Source organism: Bubalus bubalis, chromosome 12 (assembly GCF_019923935.1).
Source record: "Bubalus bubalis isolate 160015118507 breed Murrah chromosome 12, NDDB_SH_1, whole genome shotgun sequence".
Classification (NCBI taxonomy): Eukaryota; Metazoa; Chordata; class Mammalia; order Artiodactyla; family Bovidae; genus Bubalus; species Bubalus bubalis.
The window spans coordinates 86,504,147-86,523,378 of record NC_059168.1 but is presented as its reverse complement, the minus strand read 5'-3'; the positions used below and the strand labels follow the sequence as shown (position 1 = coordinate 86,523,378).

Genomic DNA, 19,232 nt, shown 5'->3' with positions numbered 1-19,232 from the left:
TACTTTTAAGTTGTGCAAGTACGATAACACATTTACAAGAGACTTGGAAAATACAGCACAAGGTTTCATAGAATTTTACTATATATTACAATTATTTTTAAGTAGATAAATTAAGATTTTTAGTTGGAATTTCAGAAACAAACTCTCAAAAATTAGTAGAATTAATATACAGAAAAGCAGAAGGATATGGCAGACCTAAAAAGCACCATGAACTAATTCAGCATGATTAAGATTTATACAAATTTTACACAACAGCAGGATACAAATTCTATTCAAGTTCCCATAGACTCTAAACTAGGAGACACGTACCCAAGGACATAAAACAAGGTGCAAAAATTCCATGGTCTAAAGGTATTGAAATCATATAGAGTCTATTCTCTTATCACTGTGGAATTATGTCAGAAATCAATATCAGAAGTTATTTGAAAATAACCCAAATATTTTCAAATGCAATGTGACATTTACCAAGAGATGATTTTTTAAAAAGTGACCTTTATACACTGAAAAACAAAGAAACTAGAGGTAGACCCTACACCTCTACTGTGATTGCTCACATGTGCAATTATGAGTGATCTTTGTCTCCTTCATTCACTTTCTCTATTTTCCAAGTTTCTCATGAGCACGGATAACTCTCATAATCATAAAAGCACTTGAATTATAAACTTAGAGTGGTGCTCAGGGAACGGTACCCAGAAGACGGCCCAACAGGGCAGGTGGAGGCAGGAAGAGGAGGGGTGAGACCTGTGCTTCTTTGCCCCGGGCTGACTTTTGGGTTTGGGACAAACCCCTGGGGACCCAGCTACACCTCCTGCCAGTTGGAAGATGGACACTGCAGCTACAGGTCATGGGAAGCCATGGCCAGAAGGACATCTCGCTGCCAGTTTCTCATGAGAGTCCAGCACTTTGGGCTGTGCTGTCCGTAAGCTAACTGAATGTCAGATCAGATGTTTAGTGAGTTCTGCGTTACTGCAATTCCTCCATTTTTCGAGAGCTCTCACCAAGGGCTGTGCTCTGCTCTCTCTCTTGGGTGCAGGGCTTCTGATTTATTTTTTGCACAGAGGGCTTGCTGGTGGCTCAGATGGTAAAGAATCTGCCTGCAACTCTCCCTGCAATGCAGGAGACCCATTGATCTGGAGCTTGGGAAGATTCCCTGGAGAAGGATATGGCAACCCACTCCAGTATTTTGCCTGGAGAATTCCATAGACAGTGGAGCCTGGCTACAGTCTACAAGGTGGCAAAGAGTCAGACATTGTGCACATGTCCAACTAGCCACAAATTGTGGCTAGTCTAGACTGAGCGACTAGCACTGGGGCTGCAGTGAAGGATGCAGGCTCCATGGGCAGCCTGAAACCCCAGGGGTGGGAGGTAAAAGTGTTCAGAAAGGTCAGCAAGGCTGAGAAGAAGTGCGAGGTTCAGGTCCCAGCTCCGGCCTCAGTGTGCCCACCTGTGCAGTGGGAGCACAGGGCTATGCTTCCCAGGTTCTTCCTGCTGGAACAGTGCAGACTCAGGCTGGCCTGTCCCTGGATTCAGAATGCCTGGACTCAGAAACAGATCTATTGGAGGGTTCACTCTGGGGTGACCCCTGGCCTAATCAGAGCTGTTTCCTACATTCTCACCTTGCTCCTTCCCCTTCTGGGGAAGCATGGGTGGGCCATGCTCTCCCTTAGGACTCGGGGCACAGGGAAGCTGGAGAGAGTGTGGGGGGTGGTCTGGGGGGAGTGGAGTTGGGGTGCATACAGGTCAGAGGACCTCGAGCGTGGCTGAGGTGGTCACCCAGTCTGGAAACGAGAAAGAACTCCTGGGACGGGGCCACCTCTCACCGGCTCAGCCATGGAGGACACCTTTGCCCCCAGTGAAGAAAGATGTCCTTCTCTGGGAGCACAGCTGGGGGACCACTCACAGTCCTCCTTCTATTATCCAGCCCCAGGAACCACTCCCAGCACTACCGCTGTGGCCTCTGATGCAGAGATTTTTTTTTTTAAGTGGCTGAAACGGGCAAAAGGCACTTTAGACAAACAAGCAGAAGGGCGTGAGCCCCGCTGTGGAGCTCCGAAAACAGCAGCTGGGGGGAGAGAAGCCGCATGACAGCTCTATGTTCTAGAGTTGGTTCCAAAGCATCTTTGACCTGCCAGTGCCTGGTCCTGTGAGCTGATGTCGCATCCTGAGGGATCGTGGCTAATGGATGGGAGGGCCTGATGAGGACAGATCTGCCGTCTCCTCCCCACTCTGTCTGGTGCCCCCTCCCCTTCCCCTGCAGATTCCTTGATCCCACACATGGAATTCTCTTCTCTCCCCTTGGCCCAGATGGCTGGGGCTGCCACCAGGCTCTGCCTACCCTCCCCTCCATCCCCTCCCACCTCCCCCCACCCACCCATCGGGTATAATAGCTGCATTCTACGGCCTGGGCCGGTGTCATCTCCTCATCATGCCCAGGGCAGCCGGAGCCAGCCTCTCTGACTTCCTGCCTCACTGCGTTGCTTTCCCTTTAATTTACTCACCGTGTTCCAGCCAGAATCATTTTCTCCTGTAATCACTCAGCGGGCTGGCTCCCTCAGACCCGAGGCCCCCAGATCCGGCCCTTTCTGGCTCTCTCCTCCCCTCCCTGAGGGAAAGGTGAGTACCCAAGAGGGTCCAGCACCTCCAGGTGGTACGTGCGTGCGCGTGCGCACACACACACACACACACACACACACACCAGCCCCTCTGCAGGCCCTCTCCAGATCTTGTGGTCCCAGACGCACTCCCCTGCCCCAGGGGTTGCGCCCTCAGTGTTCCGAGGGCTGCTGGTTGGACCTGACTTCTCACAGTTCTCTCTCCAGCTGCATTTCCCCCAGGGCTTTCTCTACTTTCCAGAACAAAGCCCACAATGTTGGACTCAGCGTTCTGTGTTAAACTTCTTCTCAAGTAGGGCTTCCCAGATTGAGTATGATTCAAGCCCCAAGAAACCTGGATCCTGCCCATCTTCTGTGTGTGTGCAGCTACCAAGGAGCATGGCCTGGAGGAGATGGGTCCAGTGAGCAATATTTCAACTGGAATTCATGGCCTCTCATTGGCTAAGGCACTGAGGCTCGGAGAGGTTCAGAAAACCAGGCCAGCTCTAAACCCTGCGTTTTCTCTCTCTTCCTCTCTCTGCAAATAGGCGGCTTGGGTGAAAACAGGGCAGCCAATGTACAAATCGGCCCACAGACTGTTGTCCCCTTGGCCTTCTCCTTTACCTCCCCTATGATCCTCCTTCTGGCCTCAGCTCCCCTTAGGAAGCTCTTAGATGTATCTTTATTTATTTGTTTTTCCTGATCTCCAAAGGAGTACTTGTATCATGGGGTTCTTTGTCGCCGTAACACTGATTCTTCTTGCTAGTTCAAACACAAAGATATTTATCACAGGGCATTGGCTAGTTTAGTGGGTTTCTGGACAACCAGGGAACCAGGCTTGGATGGGTCTAGCCTCGCTGTTGATGGGGACCACCTGGTGTGCTGCTCAGCCTCCCTGCACATGGGGTCCCCTGCCTTCAGGGCTTTGCCCACGGAAATCTACAGTGCCAAGGACTCTACTCTGGCAAGTGCTGGCATCAGCTGGTCAGGCCGAGCCATCCTTAAACCAGGCTCAGACATCCCCTCTCAGTCCACTGGTGTCCTGGGCTGAATAGTGTCCACCCTCAAAAGGATACTGTAAAGTCCTAACCTCCAGAACATCAGAATATGACTTGTCTAGAAATAAGTTAATTAACCCACATATTTAGTTTTGTGGTTATCACTAAGTCGTGTCCTATTCTTTTGCAAACCTGTGGACTGTACCCACCAGGCTCCTCTGTCCATGGGATTTCCCAGGCAAGAATACTGGAGTGGGTAGCCATTTCCTTCCCCAGGGAGCCTTCCTGATCCAGGGATCGAACCTGCGTCTCTTGCTTGGCAGGCAGATTCTTTACCACTGAGCCACCAGGGAAGCCCGTATTTAGTTTAGGTGAGATTGTATTGGAAGAAGGTGGCCCTTCCTCCAATAATGACTGGGATGCTTATAAGAGGAGGAGAGACACAGGCACACGAGGGGACCACAAAGGCAGATGTTGGAGTGATGCTGGCAGATGTTGGAGGCAGAGGTTGCCATCTCCAAGCCGAGGAAAGATGAGGATTGCCGAGCACCACCAGAAGCTGGAGCAGACTAGGGAGCATTCTCCTCTGCAGTTTCAGAAGGAGCACTTTGATTCAGACTTCTGGCCTCCAGATCTGTGGGACAATAAATTTATGTTGTTTTGAGTCTCCTAGTTTGTGGTTTCTTTGTTACAGCCACCCTGGGAGAGGAGCACGACTGGCCACAGGGACCCCCCAGTGGGACATGGGCTGGGCCTGGGGTGAGGCAGTAGCGCTGCAGCAGCTGGTGCCCTGGGAGGGTAGCCACCTGTCCATTCAACTTACCTGCGCCTCCGGCATCTTCTCAAGCCCAGTCGTGTACAACCACCTCCCTGATGATTAATTACTGCTGGGCACGCCCAACCTATAGCTCCATGGCTCAGACCACACTCAGTTCAATATACCTCGTGCTGGCTCATGGTTACTTGGCATCTCCAGTGGCTGACATTCAGCCTAGGACCTGTTTCTCAAACGAACAGTTACTTGCTGATGACAGATGAGAGCATTGCTTGGCTCTGAAATGCGGCATCTGTGCTGTGGTTCCTCCATCAGGGCTGGTCTAGGACCCTTCAACGCCTTCTGGTGTCACACGGACACTTGGGCATCCCTGACTCTGCTGGACCTTCAGGGCCAAATGGCAGAATTCCCTGCCTGGAGGCCTGAGTCATCCAAGAAGCCTTGTTTTACTCTGGCCACAACACTGAGAGCCTGTGGTTAAGGCTATTCAGTAAGTGGGATGGAGTAGCCCGTGGAAATGGAATATATGTTGTCTCCAAAATCCATAGGGATTCCCCATGCTTTGTGCCTCTTTCTCAGTGTGGAGTGGATGTGCCTACCAGTTCCAGAAACTTTGCTCAGACAGGAGGGGTTTGTCAAATCCTCTGGTACACACGTGTTTTCCTAAAGGATCTAGATGACACCTGATCCTTCCTGCCCACCAGGTCCCATCAATGTAATGGTCCAGCCTGATAATTTCTGGAACAATTCAAAACCTAAAACTGAGCAGGACTCTGTGAAGCCTTCCTAGGGACAGACTCCTCCTCCTCATTCCCCCCTCATCTCTGGCCTCTTGTTGGTAAAAAAGCTTTCGCCTTCTAGGTCTTCCCCAAATTCCAAACAGCAAAGTTAATCAGAGAAATGAGAAAATGCAGAAACAAAGGGAAACAGTCAAGCAGGACAAAAGAACAATAGTTTAGCCATTAAGAAAAAGGCAAGGATTTTTAGTTCCTCCTCAAAAGCTGTAGATAATATCCTGAGCCATAGTCTTGAGTTGTTTTACAGATACTAACTCCTCTGGTGGCTTAGTATTAAAAAATCCACCTGCCATTTCAGGAGATGGGGATTCAATCCTTGGATTGGGGAGATCCCATGGAGAAGGAAATGGCCAACCCACTCCAGTATTCTTGCCTGGGGAATCCTGTGGACAAAGGAGCCTGGCAGGCTATAGTCCACAGAGTTGAAAAAAAAGTCAAACACAACTTAGTGACTAAACCAGCAACCCTTGCATCAAGTGGAGAAATTAGCTACGTGATGACCACCAACATGTAGCCCCAGACCAGTTGGAACCAGAAGGTTAAAGATTGAGAGTCCCAAGACGACACCACCCTTATGGCAGAAAGTGAAGAAGAACTAAAGAGCCTCTTGATGAAAGTGAAAGAGGAGCGTGAAAAAGTTGGCTTAAACCTCAACATTCAGAAAACTAAGATCATGGCATCCGGTCCCATCACTTCATGGCAAATAGATGGGGAAACAGTGGAAACAGTGGCTGACTTTATTTTTTTGGGCTCCAAAATCACTGCAGATGGTGATTGCAGCTATGAAATTAAAAGACGCTTACTCCTTGGAAGGAAAGTTATGACCAATCTAAACAGCATATCAAAAAGCAGAGACTTTACTTTGTCAACAAAGGTTGTCTAGTCAAGGCTATGGTTTTTCCAGTGGTCATGTATGGATGTGAGAGTTGGACTATAAAGAAAGCTGAGCATCGAAGAATTGATGCTTTTGAACTGTGGTGTTGGAGAAGACTCTTGAGAGTCCCTTGGACTGCAAGAAGATCCAACCAGTCCATCCTAAAGGAGATCAGTCCTGGGTGTTCATTGGAAGGACTGATGTTGAAGCTGAAACTCCAGTACTTTGGCCACCTGATGCAAAGAGCTGACTCATTTGAAAACACCCTGATGCTGGGAAAGATTGAGGGTGGGAGGAGAAGGGGACAACAGAGGATGAGATGGTTGGATGGCATCACCAACTCAATGGACATGGGTTTGGGTGGACTCTGGAAGTTGGTGATGGACAGGGAGGCCTGGCATGCTGCAGTTCATGGGGTTGCAAAGAGTCGGACACTTCTGAGCAACTGAACTGAACTGAACTGAAATGTCATCACCAACCAATCAAAGAGTGTCCACGAGCTGATGAGGCACCCCAAGACCCTCTCTCTCACCTGACCTCTGCAAACCCTTCCCCAGAAGTCATAGGGTAACTCAGGTTTTTCGTGCATGAGTTGCCCATTCTCCTCATTTGGCCCCACCCTGAGCGCCTTGCTTTCAACACTGTACTTTCCTTCACAACAACCCATGTCAACAGGTTGGTTTTACTATGTGTTGGATGAGCAGACCCAAGTTTGGTTTGGTAACAGTCCCTGTGACCAAATCATGCGAGGACTCAGACAGCAGTCTCATGGCAAAAGAACACTGTAGACCTAGCAGGTAACAGACCATCTCTGGGCCCTCTGCATGTGTAAACAGAGAAAGGGCCTTGCCCAGGTCAATAATTGCCCACAGATGCCATAGCTGGAGAAGTTTACTTCATCAGAAAGAGCACAGTGAGAACAGAAGCTGTAGTTTAAGTAATCTGATTAAACTTCAAAAATCCACTGTCATCCTTCAGGATCCTGAGATCTCATCAGTTCAGTTCAGTTCAGTTCAGTCACTCAGTTGTGTCCAACTCTTTGTCACCCCATGGACTGCAGCAAGCCGGGCTTCCCTGTCCATCACCAACTCTCGGAGCTTACTCAAACTCATGTCCATTGAGTCGGTGATGCCATCCAACCATCTCATCCTCTGTTGTCCCCTTCTCTTCCCACCTTCAATCTTTCCCAGCATCAGGGTCTTTTCCAATGAATCAGCTCTTTACATCAGGTGGCCAAAGTATTGGAATTTCAGCTTCAGCATCAGTCCTTCCAATGAACACCCAGGACTGATTTCCTTTAGGATGGACTGGTTGGATCTCCTTGCAGTCCAAGGGATTCTCAAGAGTCTTCTCCAACACCACAGTTCAAATGCATCAATTATTCAGCACTCAGCTTTCTTTATAGTCCAACTCTTACATCCATACATGACTACTGGAAAAACCATAGCTTTGACTAGATAAATCTTTGTGGGCAAAGTAATGTCTCTGCTTTTTAATATGCTGTCTAGCTTGGTCATAGCTTTTCTTCCAAGGAGCAAACATCTTTTGATTTCATGGCTGCAGTGATTTTGGAGCCCAAGAAAATAAAGTCAGTCACTGTTTCCACTGTTTCTCCATCTATTTGCCATGGAGTGATGGGATCAGATGCCATGATATTAGGGTATTGAATGTTGAGTTTTAAGCCAGCTCTTTCAATCTACTCTTTCACTTTCATCAAGAGGTTCTTTAGTTCCTCTTCACTTTCTGCCATAAGGGCGGTGTCATCTGCCTATGTGAGGTTATTGAAATTTTTTCTGGCAATCTTGATTCTAGCTTGTGCTTCATCCAGCCTGGTATTTCGCCTGATATACTCTGCATATAAGTTAAATAAACGGGGTGACAATATACAGCCTTAATGTACTCCTTTCCCAATTTGGAACCAGTCTGTTGTTCCATGTCCATTTCTAACTGTTGCTTCTTGACCTGCATACAGATTTCTCAGGAGACAGGTAAAGTGGTCTGGTATTCCTATTTCTTGAAGAATTTTCCACAGTTTGTTGTGATTGACACAGTCAAAGGCTTTGGCATAATTAATAAAGCAGTAGATGTTTATCTGGAACTCTCTTGCTTTTTCTATGATCCAATGGAATTTGGCAATTTGATGAGGTCTCTATAATTAATCTGCATCATTTGAGTCTTGGATGGTGAAAATTACCTCTCTGACTTGACCAGGGATGCAATCTTGCTTTGATACTTTTTGTAAGAAGAGGGACCTTCAGCTACAGGCACTTAGCTGGTTCCTGGTGTGACCATCCTCATCCTGGGAGATGGGAAGCCAGTGCGGATTCCAACTGTCTATCCATGGGGTCCCAGATCCACAAGGCCCTTATATGAGGGAATCAGTCAAAAACCTGTTTTGTCACTTGACCCTCAGAAGCCAGTACTCTGACTGGAGGGCTGAAGTCACTAGATCCTACTAACTGGTCCTTAGTCCTTAAAGCTCAGAACTAGTGTCGGACAAACCCCTAGAATCTTGGTTCCAATCGCTCCCTCCACAGATCAGATCAGATCAGTTGCTCAGTCGTGTTCGACTCTTTTCGACCTCATGAATCGCAGCACGCCAGGCCTCCCTGTCCATCACCAACTCCTGGAGTTCACTCAGACTCACGCCTATCGAGTCAGTGATGCCATCCAGCCATCTCATCCTCTGTCGTCCCCTTCTCCTCTTGCCCCCAATCCCTCCCAGCATCAGAGTCTTTTCCAATGAGTCAACTCTTTGCATGAGGTGGCCAAAGTACTGGAGTTTCAGCTTTAGCATCATTCCTTCCAAAGAAATCCCAGGGCTGATCTCCTTCAGAATGGACTGGTTGGATCTCCTTGAGCTCCCTCCACAATCCCCTGTTAATGGCCATGGCCTCCTGGGTGATGTTTAGGCAGGTTTACCTCAAGGAGTTTCCTCTCTCTAAATTCAGGGGCTCTGTGGTGTGTGGGGGCTGATGAAGTACTGTGAGTCTGCATATTGATGACTCAACCCCAGTCTCCACCTGTCAGGCTTGACATGTCCTCGGTCACACAGACCAAGGAGGGCTTCAGGGGCTGCTCATCTATTTGTGTCCCAGGCGTCCCAGGATAGCCGGAAGTCAGGTGTTGCTACTTGATATCCCATAATTTCCTTTGAAATCAGAGCTCATCTCAGCAACAGCAAATCCTACAGCTGCCCAAGCAGCTGGGGGAAGGCATTCACGACATCTCTCTTCAGGACGCTGGCACTGCCCAGACAGCAGGTAAAGGGAGGCTCCCCTACGTCCTCAGAGGGGACAGTGAGGGGTGGGGTGGGGGGCCTCACAAGGCAGATTACCCACTGGGTAGTCTCACATTAGTGCAAGGAATCTCCAAATGCTTATCTCAGGCCAACACTGGGTCTAGTTCCCAGTCAACGACCCAGCCAACAGCATTGTTCCCAGTGCCCGGGCTAGCCCAGGGACTCCAAAATTTTGCTCAGTGCAACCACATTAATAAAAATCAGCAATCTAAAATTCTATTTCTTTCTTCCTAGTCTAATTTTCTCAAGTCCATTCTCATATATATTCCCCAAGTTTTTAACAAAACAAACTGGCAGAGGTTTTTGGTAGAAGAGGATGATGCTCTATTTCCAGAAGACCATGCTCATCTTCCTGTATCTTGCTGGGTTATTGGTCTAAAGGGACGAGCAGTGGGGTGGGAGAGGAAGGGTTTTTTCTAGCACAAGCCTTCTCTGACCTCTAAGGAATTTTTTGTGCATGTGTAGTTGAGGATGGGGGGAGTGTCTCCTTGACCTGAAGAATGAGAAATACATGGTCTCTTTATCTTTCATCTAAGCAGGATTCAGTTCCTCCTTGCTCTTGCTAAGGGTATATCCATTACAGGGGACAGATTCCAGCTTCTCAGCCTGGGCCCCATCTATCTCCTGCCTCACCTTGACCTGACCCCAGTCACCCAGTCAGTGTTGAGGTCCTAGGTCTGGACCCCTCAGCCCTAAGGACCCCTCTGGGGAGCCACTTGGGAGCACAGCCTGGAGGGACGTGGCCTGGAGGAGCCAGGTGGGGGGGCACTTCCTATGGCCACTGGAGACTTGGCCCCTGGGCTGTTCCCTTCTTGAACTTCTGTCCCTAAAGGTTCAGTTTGCAACCATTCAGAGGGCGGCACCAGTGACACCTCTCCCAGGGACCCAGGCATTGCCATCTACTGCTCCTTAGACTCACCTGACCTCTTTTTGGCATCCTATGTGATGTCTCACTTTCTGGTCCTGAAAAACGGAACTGACACCCCCTAGATGTCAGGGGCACAATGAGACGGTGGGCATGAAACTGTCTTCCACAAGAAGGAATGGCAATGGGGTGATGAGGAGGCTACCGAACCCTTTCCCAACAATGCAGACAGAAGGCCAGAACTCGGGTCAACCCAGCGCTGGGAGCAAACACCAGACACCTCTGTCATCTCTGACTCCAGACTTTGGTCCAAGACCAACCTCAGTTCAGCTCTTGGCTTTTAGCTCAGTCATTGTGTGGCTTCAGAAAGTCCTCCATCCCCTCTGAGCTTCCACCTCTTGTCAGTAGAAGTGGGACAAGAATCTCTAGTTCAGAGGTTATTGCAAAGAGCAGACCAGACAGTGGGTCTACAGAACCTTGGAAAATTCAACTCGGAGGCCACTGCCTCTGATCGGCTTAAGGCTGTATCAGTGCTGCCTATAGTACCATCCATCAGTTCTGAGGAGCTGCCTCTCCAGGAACTTCTGCTCTTTGCAGAAGGTAACTATCATCAAACCAGTCAATCCTAATGGAAATCAGTCCTGAATATTCACTGGAAGGACTGTGCTGAAGCTGAAGCTCCAATTCTTTGGCCACCTGATGCCAAGAGCTGATTTATTGGAAAAGACCCTGATGCCAGGAAAGATTGAGAGCAGGAGAAGGGGACGACAACAGAGGATGAGATGGTTGGATGGCATCACCAACTCAATGGACATGAGTTTGAGTAAGATCCAGGAGATAGTGAAGGACAGGGAAGCCTGGTGTGCTGCAGTCCAAGGGGTCACAAAGATTTGGACACGACTGAGTGACTGAACAACAACTTTCAAAGTGGGAATATCCACACCGAGTCTGGTGAGGACACAGGGGTTTGCGCTGGGGAGTGTCCAGATCTGGGGGCCTGAAGGGGTGAGAATGATTCTCTCGAGGGGCCGTAAACTGCCCCTGGAAGGTGAACAGTGAGAAAATGATTCCGGGCCGTGCTCCGTCAGAGTGTGTGTCCAAGGGCAGCGTAACGTGTCTGTGCGGCAGACAGAGCGCTGCCCACGCGGCAGGGTGAGGGCCTCTCCAGGCGGGACTCGTCCCCTTCTCCTGCTCCCAGGCTCCCTCCCCAGGGTTCATGCCAGTGAACGAGTGGGGGAAGGGCCCAGGGAACTTCATGGAGACCCCACCCAGGGAACTTCATGGAGACCCCAAGAGTCAACTGACTCTTAACAGTTTTCTCCATGCCTAAAGGCCCTAATAGTTGGCAAGACACCAACCTGCTCCCAAGGAGAGTGGGACCAGATCCTGGAAAGACACCAGGCACCAGACACTCAGGCACCACTGAGTCTGGGTCTCAGAGAAATGAAAACACATGTCAGCACAAAAACCTGTACATGGATGTTCATAGCAGCATCACACCTAACAACCAAAAAATGTGGCTTCCTTGCCCCTTATTGTTTAAAATGATGTTTCTTTTAATATTGAAAGCACTTCCATCTGCAACGAACAAAATTCCCTCCAGGGTTTATTTCTACAATTTCCCATAGAATGCTCTGTAAGTTAGTGGCATAAGAATCCAGATAAGCAGATAAGAAAACTCTGGGACTGCTGCCTTATTTTAGAAGGGTTTTTACTAAAGGATTCAAAAGAGGCTATCTCCAAGCGGTGTCCTCAGCTGCTGCGTGTATAGAGGTTCAGGAGCTTTAGAATTATTTCCAGGGGTCCTTGCTTAGAGGAAAGAGCAAACCAAGGCGTGTGTGTGGGGTCCTGGGCGTCCACCCACTGGGACTCTGGGTAAGGGAAGGAGCCCAGCAATGCAGTCTCAGGAGGAGGTCATTTCCAGGATTCTGGACTGGAAGGAGTCAGAGAGCAAGGGAGAGTGGAGAATCTCCTCACCTGTGCAGTGATGTGGCTGGGCCAACTCAGGGGGCCTGCCCTCTGGCACATAGTGATGGAAACCTTTCTTTCACTGCACTCATCCCTGGCATGAAGCAAAGCAGGGGTGGGGGCCAGAGCCTCTTTCTGACCCTGTTCCTGGCCTCCCAATTCTTTCAGGCAGTGCTGCCTTGGGGCTCTCTCTCAGGCTCTGGATCCAGGAGGTCCTGAGAGCTTCAGGAGTCCCTGGGAGGCAGATTTCATGCTCTGAGCTGTGTAGAACTGATGGGAAACATGTTTGGGGACTAAGAAGGAAAATCAGGATAGGAGATGGGGGAAGAGAAGGGCCTTGAAGGAAGGCCACAGTCCAGGTCCTCTGGGGGCCCAGCAAGGCTTCAGGGCTGCAAACAAGCGTCTCCGTGTCTGTTCCACCTGAGTGTGTTCTGACATCCACACCTCCTTCTCAACTGTCCTGGGCCCTGGTGGCTCTGCTGGTACGTCTGGTCTCCCAGGAACATGGCGAGAGCCCTGAACAGACCCAAGTCCCAGGGTGTCCTCCCGTCTGGGGCAACTGGGTGGCCTTCCTTCAGGCCATCTCTGCTTCTCTCCCTGGCAAGTGATGAAAGCTTAGGTTCTGCTCTTACAAAGAAGGTCAGAAAAAAGCTTGTTTGTGCCAAGGATGGGTGATGGGCTGAGCAGCAGCCTCAGGAGGAGAATGGGAGGTTTAGTGGACCCACCCTGTTCAGAGGACAGAGGTCACTTCTCTGCCTACAAGTTGCTACAGCGGACAGGTTGCCCACCCTGTCCAGCCAAAGGAGCCTGACCTCTGTCCTCCAAGCAGGACATTGACAAGCCAGAAGGCATCCTTGAGGATTGGCCAGGATGGGCACCCTGTGACCCTGCTCTGGTTTAATGCTCTGTTCCTGCCATCTGGTAGCTCAGGTGGTAAAGAATCTGCCTGAAATGCAAGAGACCCAGGTTCGATCCCTTGGTTGGGAAGATTCCCTCCTGGAGAAGAGAATGGCGACCCACTCCAGTATTCTTGCCTGGAGAATTACATGGACAGACCATGGGGTTGCAAAGCGTCTGACATGACTGAGCAGCCAACACCTTCACTTTCACTTTCCTGCCATCCTGAAATTCATAACAATGTTTTAATAAGGGCTTTACCTCTTTTATTTTTTGGACTGGTGTGAGAGAGTAGGAAATATATATACTGATCTCTGCCCTGGTTCCTGGCACAGAGCTCCTAAGACCTTTGAGATGGTGATAAGAGCTTTTCGAGAGTTTTTTGTTCCAATATTTGCCCTTTGATCCCGCGCTCCTGACACGACTTCTTAAATAGCTTGGAACTTCCTGGGTGATAACAGGCGTGTTTTGGTCAAAGGAGGTGACTCTTGGATGATTCCTTGGTGAGGGCTGGTCACCCCCCATCCAGAATGAATGAACAAGCCATGATTAGAAGCTTGGAATCTTCAGCCCCACCTCCCCAGCTCCTTCTCAAGAGAGGAAAGAGGCATTGGAGATGTTAATGATCAATCATGCCTGCACGATAAAAACTTCCATAAACATCTCAAAAGTACAGAGTTCAGAGGACTTCCGGGTTGAAGGACAGGTGGGGGTGCAGGGGGGAGGGGTGGCTTCTTACCCACCCCCCCTCCCCGACACTCCTTGCCCTAAACAGCTCCTGGATCTGGATGCTCCTCTGCGTCTTTGATCCCATCCCTTCATCATAAACCAGCAAACAGCAGGTGAACTGTTTCCCTGGGTTCTTCGAGCCACGCAAGTAAATTAATCAGAGGAGGGGATCCGTCAGAAGCACAAGTGACGTCCTGATCTCACAACTCGAGCCCAGGTGGGGAGTATGAGTCTGCCCTAAATACTGAAATCTACCTGCAGATTCTGTAGCAGGGCCTGAGCACGGTGGCGAGGAGGGGCGTGGTCCAAAGCAAACTCCACCTCCATCCCCGACCCCAACCCAGAGCCAGACATGTCACCTCTGGAGCACAGCTGTCAGAGGAAGGAAGGGGTCAGCTTCTGCAGAGCAACCCTGAGGGGTGGAGGCTGGCAGTTGGAACCAAGGGAGGGGGCTGCAGAGCTCCAAGCTGCAAGGGCTTCACCCCAGGGATGGGACACCTGGCGGACAGATATAGGGATGTTGTGCACGGAACTGGGTCCTGGAACGGACACCTGGAATGGCCTTCCTGGACCTTGAACCCCAGTCAAAGGCCACCCGGGGGATGGAGAGACCGCCACCAGAACCCAGAGGCAGGGATGGCAGTGATGAGGAGTCCTAGCACGTACAGAGAGAGCCACCTGCCCTGGCCTGCTTCATAGGCAGGAGGCCTGGTCTTTCCCAGGCACCCTTCCTCACATAGGAAGCTGGCGAGCTCCCAGACCCGGTGTGGGCTGAGCCGAGCTGGGCTGCAGCGGCCAGGCCTCCCACACACCCTCCAGTCTCGTCATCGGCGGCCAGGCCACTGCTTCAGATTTGGCATCGCTCCTTCCTGGCACTTAGATAGACAGGCGCCTCCTGTCTGACGGCTCCTCTGCTATTAAAGACGAGGCCAGCTTTCCCCTCACCTCCCCAGTCAAGCCCCAGCCGTGGCTCACCAACCAGTCCTCGTGTGCTGGCCACCACCGCTCTCTGCTATTTGCTTAGCTCTGTTACCACCGATAGGCCAGCAAGAAAAGAAAGGGCTTTTCCTATCAGGACCTTCAAGATGCGAAAACCATCAGGCCTGGTGGTTTAGAAACTCCTTTCCTTGGAACCTAATATTCTTTTGATGTCTCGTCTTTGATCTTGTTTCTGGAAAATCTTTCTTTCTTGAACTGGTGAAGATGATTCCAGCATGCTTAGAGAAGGGAGGCTCTGCAGACAAACTGGAGTTGGGGGTCGGTGATTTCCAAAACAGGAGCAGATTCTTTCATTCATTTCTAGGGGGTGAGGTGATGCTGACGTAGGGGCAAGATGTCCAGGTTTGCCCAGGACTGTCCTAGCATGACTGTCCACAGTCACCCCAGACCTCTGGCCCGGAGAGAGGGTCTGGGAGCCCTCAGAGGAAGTGGCAGGGAAGAGGGTACCTTGAGGACAGGGCTCAGCATCCTTGCCCCTCTCCCTCCCACCCCATCCGTCCCCCAGCACTGCAAGGCCATGCCAGGCAAAGCTGGCTTGGAGACACTGGCCCCGGAGCCAGTGATGGGTGAACAAAAACAGATTCTGCTTTCCCAGCCGCCACTCCCCACCGCCCCCCCTCTCCCCCATCTCTTCCCACTGATGCCCGCCCAGCAGTCCTTCCCACCACCATCACTCAGAAACCCTCCTCCAGCACTTCCTGTATCCTACTCTTCCCACTGGGTATTGTGTCTGCCCAGGGGGAAAGAACATTGAAACTCTCCGGATTTCCCATGTGCCAGGGTGTCTTGCTATTCATGGTGGGCCCCTCGGACCATTCTGATGGTTTATGCAAACCAATGGTTCAGGACAGGGACTGGTCACAGGAAGACAACCGCTGTGTGACTTGAGCCACAAGATACCAAATTCAAGCTGGGGCGTGATGGTGGGAGGGGTTTGCAGAGGCTGAGTTGACCACACACCCATGGGTCAATCATGCCTAGGGAGTGGAATCCCCCCAAAATGCTGGACTCCGAAGCTCGGGTGAGAGTCGGAGTACTTTTGGACAATTGTCATACTTGGCTGCTGGAGGAATGCCATGACCCGAAGATAAAGGAAGCTCTGGGCTCAGAGCCCTTCTGACCTCACCCCCACACGCCTCTTCCTCTGGGCAGCTCTAATTCATATCTTGCTGTCATAAAACTGTAACCATAGAGTCTAGCACTTTCCTGAGTTCACTCAGCTACTCTAGGGATTATCAGACCTGAAAGAGTCTATGGGAACCCCCGAGTTTATAGCCAGCTGGTCTGAGCTTGCGGTTGGTCTAAAATGAGGTCTGTCTCGTGGAGTCAGGGCACTTAACCTTGAGTGTGGCTGAGCCCAGGGAGCATCCCTTCCTGAGGCTTTCTCTTTTCCACAACACCCCACCAGTTAGAGCACCCCTCTCGCTGGCTCCCTGACTTCTGTCTCATCTTTGCTCTGTGCCATCTTTCAACCTACTTCAGAAACCCAAATCTTGGGACTTCCCTCGTGGTCCAGTGGCTAAGACTCAGTGTTCCCAATGCAGAGGGCCCAGGTTCAATCCCTGATCAGAGAACTAGGTCCCACATGCCACAGCTAAGAGTTCACATGCTGCAACGAAAGATCCTGCATGCCGAAACTAAGACCTGGGGCAGCCAAGTAAATCGATAAAATGTTTTTAAAAGGAGAGGAGGCTTCAAATTAAAAATACATTAAAAAAACACAAACCCCAAACCTCAATGCTTACCAGGCCCCTCCCTTCTTCTGCCCCTCATCGGCCCCTGTTACCTTCTGGGTAAGGTCGAAACTCCTTAGCCTCGGCTCTTGCTAACTTCTCTTCCGCCCAACTCAGTCCCAGGAAACTTCCCTCTGGTTTCACTGCATTCCTTGTAGTTTCCTGAATCTTAATTGCCATGACAGATATCATAACTTCAGCCAGAACCTCATCTCCTCCTGGAAGTTTATCTTCGACTCTTTTCCCATGACTCATGACTGATGTAGGTGCCCGCTTGTACAGGTTCCAGCACTCGTCATCAGCCAGTGGTACTTACACGGACACTGGGACTGTCTGTCCCTTGGACTGATGGCTGCACCATGCACTTGCCCTTCTCAAAGGCGAGGACCGCGCCTCGTGGCTTCAGCCTGTTCCCAGCATCTGCAACTCAGGAGGCTCCTAGCACATGCCTGTGGGATGAATGGGTGAATGAGTCACTCAACCTCGAGAATCTCCACTGACTCGATCATCCAAAGAAAGTAAGATGTACAAATATTGATTGTTCTAGCTGACGCTGGTCCCACACAGCCTGCATGTCAGAAGGTTGTCCTGCGCATAGTATACAGGGAGCTCTCATCCACGTTCTATCCCACATTTTGTCCCTTTTTAGCATCATGTGACATTTGCAAATCCTTGGTATCCAGAGAATTCATATGGATATCTGGATTACAGAATCTGATATTAACTGAAGTAACTGTGTTAAAATGCAGAAGTGGTTTTAAATATCCCAGAAAACAACCAAAAAAAGAAAAAAAAAAGAAAAAAAAACACCAAAACCAAAACCCCCTGAAAAACCTCAAAGTGGAAATAATCCTGATATACAGCTCCAAGTGAATAGATACGGTATGAAAAAAATAAAGATTTGGTCTCTGTCCCAAGTTCCTGGCTTGGAACTCCTAAAGTGTTCCAAGTGTCCAGTATGATGCATATTTTGTATGCAAATGTGATGACTCTTAAAGGGCCTGCTAGATCATTTCAGGATGGAGATTGATCACCAGAAAGACTAAGCCATGATTAGGGAGTTGGAACTTTGAGCTGCAACCCCTGATCTACAAGCAGGGGAGAGGACTGGAGATTGAGTTCACCAGTCAGCCTCCAATGGCCAATGGTTTAATCAATTGTGCCTATGTAGTGGGACCCCCATTACAAACCCTTAACCAATGGGGTTTGGCAAACACATCCCTGTACCAGCGGGCGATGGACCCCCATTCCACAGGGAGGAGGCCCCTGTGTTCAGGCTATGCCAGACCTGGTCTATGCTGTTCATTTGTGCCCATTACAATGAACTGTGAGAGTAAGTAAAGCATTTCCTGAGTTCTGAATTTAATTATCAATCCCAGGCACTGTGGAGTGGGGAGGGGGTTGTGGGAAACACCTGAATTTATATAGGCATTGGGGCCAATTCGTGGGCCACCTGGGGTCCCCGTATGTGACTGGCATCTGAAATGGGGCCCATCTAGGGATTCCCTGGTGGTCCAGTGGTTAGGACTCCACGCTTTCACTGCTGAGGGTGTAGGTTCAGTCCTTTGTTGGGAAACTAAGATCCTGGAAGCCGTTCAGCTTGGCCAAAAAAAAAAGGTACATCACGTCAAAATTGGACTGAATTGGTAGTGCCCTGCACCCTGTCTCTCCACTGGCACCAGAGAATTGGAGAATTAGTTATTGGTATGGAAAAAAAACAGCATTTTGCCATCATTTTCCACAAATGATGGCAAAAAAATACTGCATAATAGGTGCAGAGCTGACAGACACCCAGCAAAAACAGTGCAGACCTAGTGATCTGTGACGGGAAATCAGCCATTCTTTAAAAACCATCGAGACCATTTGAAATGTGGATTCATATCGATCGCTCTTGCTGACAAGAAGCCTCCTTCCAAGTTCATGGTTATTGTGGGACACTTCTTTAAGTAGCCACCCATTTGAAAACTAAGCCCCTAGAGCCCAAGACACACCTCAAACTTTTCTCTATAAACTTTTCTTTACTCAATCTAGTTCTTTGCAAACTCTTGCAAATGTAATGAAAAATATCTAGAAGCTCCTTTTGAGTTTTATTTTAGTAGAAAAAGCCTAAGAGACGTTGTTTAGTTGCTCAGTCACGTCCTACTCTTTGCAACTCCATGGACTGCAGCTCACCAGGCTCCTCTGTCCATGGGATTTCCCAGGTAAGAATACTGGAGTGGGTGGCCATTTCCTCCTCCAGGGGATCTTTCTGTCCCAGGCATGGAACCTTCATCTCCTGCATTGGCAGGCAGATTGTTTACCACTGAGCCACCAGGGAAGCCCCTAGGAGGAATTCAGTTCAGTTCAGTTCAGTCGCTCAGTCGTGTCCGACTCTTTCTGACCCCATGAATCGCAGCACACCAGGCCTCCTTGTCCATCACCAACTCCCGGAGTTCACTCAGACTCACGTCCATCGAGTCAGTGATGCCATCCAGCCATCTCATCCTCTGTCGTCCCCTTCTCCTCCTGCCCCCAATCCCTCCCAGCATCAGAGTCTTTTCCAATGAGTCAACTCTTCGCATGAGGTGGCCAAAGTACTGGAGTTTCAGCTTTAGCATCATTCCCTCCAAAGAAATCCCAGGGCTGATCTCCTTCAGAATGGACTGGTTGGATCTCCTTGCAGTCCAAGGGACTCTCAAGAGTCTTCTCCAACACCACAGTTCAAA

General features: G+C 49.9%; 1 long non-coding RNA gene across 1 annotated transcript; it reads right to left on the bottom strand.

Annotated features, from left to right (window-relative positions):
- Positions 1 to 3,950: 3,950 nt before the first annotated feature.
- Positions 3,951 to 17,736, bottom strand: LOC123328623. The gene is made up of 2 exons (XR_006543582.2): positions 16,581 to 17,736; positions 3,951 to 4,223 (listed from the first exon to the last, which is right to left on the bottom strand). It is a non-coding gene; the product is annotated as an uncharacterized LOC123328623 (long non-coding RNA).
- Positions 17,737 to 19,232: the final 1,496 nt, after the last annotated feature.